At 58.3% G+C, this 5,473-nt stretch overlaps 1 long non-coding RNA gene across 1 annotated transcript in view; it reads left to right on the forward strand.

Annotated features, from left to right (window-relative positions):
- The first annotated feature begins 6 nt into the window (after positions 1–6).
- Positions 7–5,473, forward strand: part of LOC111736953 — a 20,856-nt gene continuing 15,389 nt past the window's right edge. The window contains exon 1 of the long non-coding RNA XR_002779293.1: positions 7–2,464. This is a non-coding gene — a long non-coding RNA (uncharacterized LOC111736953). The remainder of the gene's footprint in view (positions 2,465–5,473) is intronic.

The following is a 5,473-nucleotide window of genomic DNA, read 5'->3' on the forward strand; positions in this document are numbered from 1 at the left end:
GGGGTAGAAATAGATAACCACTCCCGTTTTTTCGGGGAAGAGCTTCCGCCAGCTCCCGCTGGCCAGGAAGGAGGCTTCCTGGCAGGTCTGGAAGGTGTCACGGCCGGCTTGGCCATAGCTGTGCCTTCTCTTCCTCCATCAGGCCCAGGGGGGCCCCTTAATCGCTTTTCTTGGCACTTTGCAAGAGTTGACTTTTTTACTTGCGTTTTTCCGCCCCCTTAGAAGAGGGAGAAAAACCAAACATTTTCTGCAATTAGACTTTTTCCCTCTCGGGCAATCACGATGGCAAAAGGCATTTAAGTCCTTCGAACACCACACGCGAGGCAGGCTCGCGTGCGGGGACATCCCGTCGGCGGGGAATGGCCGGACACAGCGGCCACGGCGCAGGGAAACGACGATTTCACGTTTATTTTGAGTCTGCTCCTTGCAGCATATTTCAATTAGCTGATCAGTGTCGTGCATCTGACAGGCCAGACGTTTATTGTGGTTGAGCCATCTGGGAGGTGGGAGGCCCGCAGCCTTCCCCGTGGTCCTCTGCATCTACGCGGGGAAAGGAAATTCGTTTGATGTGTTGAAGAACCCGACACTTAAACACCGTTAATAACAAAAGCCGCGAGGGTTCTGAAGCGCCGCCACTTGCCGAGCCGTCAGTCAGACGCGCAGAGTCGGAGGCCTCATTTTTCCCCTCTGCGTGTGACATTTTCCAATGCAGTTGGTGCACAGCTCTGAAGTGGCTTCTTTAATTGGTCCGGAGGACGCTTGGCATGAACCTGGCGAGGAGAGGGACTCATTAATTTAGACTTGGGTGCAACGCGGCCCGCGCACTCGCCGCCGGGGAGTCACCGGGGCCTCGGGTACCAGATGCCGGCATTAGCATGCGGCTGAGCGCCCGGCCTGGGCCGAGACGGAGAACGCCGGCTGGTTTTATTTTGGTCCCCAGCCTTGGGTGACTCACTGTAGCATCGCGAGTTCACGGTAATGACTGCTGGCCAGCACAGTCTGTCCTGCTCTCCTGGGGTACCGAGGCCGATAGCCCCGATTACACCCATTTTTCTCTTTACCTCTGTTGTTCCCTGCCCCCTCCTGGCTAAAAGTCCCTTTTCCTGAGCAACGTTCTGCCTGATTTTCCAGCAGGTGGGGAGAAAGGAATTCAGAGTCTTAGGAATAAGCGAGCCAGAAGGAGGCTTGGAAAAAACCAAGTCCAAGGGCGTGTGACCTCTCCCGGGAGAGGAATGATTTTGCATTTCCTAGAAACCTTAGGGGCTCAGGGCTGGGCGTCCAGCCCGAATGAGACCCAGGGACACGGCGATGAGCCGGAGGCCGGCTCGTAAAAGTCGGGACAGGTGTATCCTGGCGGCCCGGGGGTCTCAGCTAATGATGTCACCTGACCAGGTCCCCTTGATTCTAGACTTTTCAGGCTATGAAGATTCCTGCTCAAAGAGAAGGCAGCTCTTCCCGCTGCAAGCCATAGGGACCCTGGCCTGGCCCGGCTGCTCCGCTCGCTGGGGACCTTGGCTTCTTTGTCTTTGAGTCACCGGAGCCTGGCACAAGTGGCCTCGTGGTGATTCAGGGCCCGATGATCGTTCGGGGTGGCGGTGACTGCAGGTCCAGAGGCGGAGGGGTCTTTCTTGTTACCCACCGTTCGCGTCACGCCCTGCATCGCGCACAGAGCTTCTGCCCATGGCGCTTTGACGCACACGGACGCTGCTGGGTCCACTTTGCCGACGAGGAAACCGAGGCTCGCGGAGGTCGTGATTTGGCCCCAGTGCTTTTACCTGTCCTGTTTCACACCCGGGGCCAGGAAACTCAGCGAGGTCCTGCTCTGGGCCCGCCCCACAGGAAGCGAACTGCTGGCTGGGGCTCAGCCTGACGCGGGTCCCCGGTCGGTCACATCCATGTTCGGTCACGTCCGTGTTCGCTCACGTCCGTCACACCGCCTGTGCTGTGCCATTGTCTTTTTCAAACCCGTCCGTGTTTCCCAATCCGTTCAGTCTGAACAGCGCATGGTACTCTTCAGTGTAGGGTTTTTTTTGTTTTGTTTCTTTCTTTCTTTCTTTTTTTTTTTTCCCCAGAAGGGAAGACAATTCCACGTCTGCCTGTTCTCGTAGCTTTTGCTTTCCAGGGAGGCCAACGGGCTCCATGGGCGGAGAGCAGGTCGCGCGGCCGGGACTGCGTCCTGGGGCATCGCGGCCCTGCACGGGCACGCCTCGTCTGACTGCGTGCGCTTCACAGGTGTTGCGTTTTATCTTGCAAATCGAAGGCGAGACCCACCCGCAGCAGGATTCCGACTCGCTTTCACAGCGATCTGAAGCGGAAAGGCAGGGCTGCGAGGTCTGCCCTGCGTGATCTTGAGGCCTGATCCGGATCCTGTTGTTGACTCCTCCGGCCACACCTGGAGGCTGAGGTTAGAGACGCTGTGTGCGGCCCGGCGGCCGGCTGTGTGACTGAAGTCCCGGGGAGGCAGGTGAGGCGGGGGACGCAGGTGATTTTTTCAAAAGGGGCTCAGTTCAGCGTGAGCCGGGGCTGGTCTGCTTGGTTCTCCCTCGGCCCGGTCAGCTTGGTCTGCGTCTTTCCCTCTCCCTGTCCTGCTTCTGCCCTTTTCCTGGCTTTCGGCTCATTAGAGAGGGAGCAGGGACCCAAACGGCCTCGTCAGGAGCGTGGCCGGAAGCCAGGTAGGGGTCGAGGAGGCCAACCCCGCAGGTGCCCACCTGCCTTCGCGTCCCAGGCTTCTCTGATCTGGCTGAGGTGAGGGGTCTGTGGCCGCCAGGCTGAGACGATTGGGTGATACACGTGGGCCCCTGTGGGAGCCTCAGATCAGGGTTCCTTCAGCGAGACGTGTAAGGTCTGCTTTTCCCAGCTACCTAGAGGCAGGTGCCCAGAACGTTCGACTTGGGTCCTTGCTGCGGATGGAGGCACATCCCTGGAGCCCTGACCCTGTGTGAGCCACACCTGGACGGTGGTCCTTTTGCTGTGGCTCCAAGGCCCAGGTGTCTAGGCCAGACCGTGGCCCGCCCTCCCAGGTGGCTGCTTGCCAGTTTCCTCCCGCTTCTCCTGGGATCCTAACCAGTGCGTGCTGTACCTCAGGAGGCTCCCATGCCGCTGGCGATGCTCGGGCCTCGGGTGCAGGGGGAAGACGCAGGTTCTGGCATGCACGGAGGCCGGCGGGAGGAGGGGGCATCACTGAGACTGGACGCGGGAGGAGAGCGGGCCTGAGAACGCGGGATTTCCTTTCCTTTCTTTAAATCGAAGCGAAATTCGCATAACGTAAAATTAACCATTTCTCAAGTGTACTGTCCAGCGGCATTTAGCACGTTCCCCATGCTGTGCAGCCGTGGCCACCTCTGCCTAGTTCCAGAACATTCTCGCCATCCCAGAAGGGGAACTCGCGCCCGTCCGCAGTCTCCCCCACTTCCCCTCCTCCCAGGCCTTGGCAACCACTGATCTGCTTTGCGCCTCTGTAGAGTTACCTGTTCTGGATCTTTTCACATAAATGGGATCGTACGACATGTATGCCTTTTGTGTCTGGCTGCTTTCGCGTGACAGTACGATGCTCGAGGTTTGTCCGCGCCGTAGCATGGGCCAGAACTTCGTTCCTGTCTGTGTGCGCGGCCACACGCATGTAACGTGAACTTGACCATCTGCGCCATTTTAAAGCACAGTCACGTGGACGTGCAGCCGTCACCACTCCCCACCTCCAGGACTTTTTCATCTTCCCCAACGGAAACTCTGTCCCCATTGACCACTAACCCCACCCCCCCCCCGCGCATCCTCCTCCCCGCAGCCTTTCGCCACCACCACGTCACTTTCCGTCTCTCTGAATCCGACTCCTCCGGGTCCCTCCTGTAAGTGGAGTCACACAGCATGTGTCCTTTCTGTGACTGGCTTATTTCATTGAGCATAATGTCCTCAAGATTCATCCAAGTTGCAGCATATGTCAGATTTCCTAACTGTTTAAGGCTGAGTAATAATACTCCACTGTATGTATACACACACTTTGTTTATCTGTTCATCTGTCGATGGGCATTTGGGTTGCTTCCGGGCCGGCGAGACGTGGACTTTGGCTTGCGTCTGGGTCGGGGACGATGACAGCCAACTGGGCTGAGAGGGCCCGGGGTCCGGAGGCACGAGTGGTGCCGTCTCTGAGCTGAGAGGCCCTGGATTTCTCTCTGTGCCTTGGTTTCTGCATCTAACGGGGCAGCGACGCTCGATTCTGGGGATGGCGCGTGGGTGCAGCGAAGGCTGGATAGGAGGGTGGTTACGTGAACTGTCAGTCGCCCAGCGTGTATTGGCACAGGTGTGAGCATTGGTGGCACCTGGCCTTCCTCCCACCCGGGGCTTCCTTGTGACTTCCCTTTGCCAGGAGTTTTCCCCCGACCAAGAGGTTCCAGAGCCAGCTCTGGGAGAGGGCGGTGGGTGTGTCCCGCCTCTGGGTGGCCTTATGAGTGCTCACTGACTCCCAGCCCGCAGCATCCAGGACACAGGGCCTCCTGAAACACTGTCCCTGGGTCCCTTCCTTGGTGCTCCAGGAAATCGCAGCCAGGAGGATGACATGGGTGGCTGAGTCAGAGCCACAAGTCAGCCTGGAATTCGCCAGGTGTCACTTGCCTTCACGAGGCCGAGGACCTTTCGATGCGCACAAGAGCTGTGAGCTGATTTGGGAGAAGCTTTCCCGGGTCGGGCCAGTTCCCTGCGCAGTGGTGCTTGGGAAGCCGAGGGAGACATTCCGTACCCGCCAGTTAAGGGGCTTAATGATTAACTCGGGGCTGGGTGGCTGGCTGGCTTTTGGGTCGCATATTCCGTCCTTTTAAAATCAGCTGCAATATAGTTAAATCATACGAGGAATGTAGGTTGCAGCCCCTGCCAGAGGTTACAGATTAACTCGGAAGACAGGCTGAGAGTGACTGAGTTCTTGGGGCCTGTGTGTCAGGTCCTCACCCGCCCCCTGCAGTTACCCGGTCGCACAGATGAGAAAACCGAGACCCAAAGGCGAAAAGTCACTCTCCCGAGGGACACGGCTAATGGCTTCAAGTGCAGGTATTCCGGCTCCGAAGCGCCCGGCTAAACTGCCGTTTCAGACAGCTCGCCCTACGGGGACCCATTCAGGAGTGAAGCAGGCTTTCGAGAGCCCGCCTGGGAATCTAAGCATTATGTAAAGTGTGTGTGTATGGGTTTTTTTAAATAGGAGCCTAGTCCTCTGGCACCCTTGGGGAAGGAACGCTTCCTCCTTTCAAGGCCGAAGAGGGGCCTCTGGAGGCCTCAGGAAGGAGCTCTCCTGTGTAGGGACATTTGTGCCCCTAGGGCAGGGTGCTTTTCGCTGGCTGGCACTTGCCCACAGGGAACCAGCCCATCTGTCCAGGGCCCCGTGGGCGACGGTCTCACGGACGCTCTGGGGAGCACGGAAGGTGGTTCACGTGACGTCACCTGTGTCCCAGGTGTGCTGTCTCCTCTTCTCCTGGCTCCGGGGCTTCTCTTC

Source organism: Pteropus vampyrus, unplaced genomic scaffold (assembly GCF_000151845.1).
Source record: "Pteropus vampyrus isolate Shadow unplaced genomic scaffold, Pvam_2.0 Scaffold23, whole genome shotgun sequence".
NCBI lineage: Eukaryota > Metazoa > Chordata > Mammalia > Chiroptera > Pteropodidae > Pteropus > Pteropus vampyrus.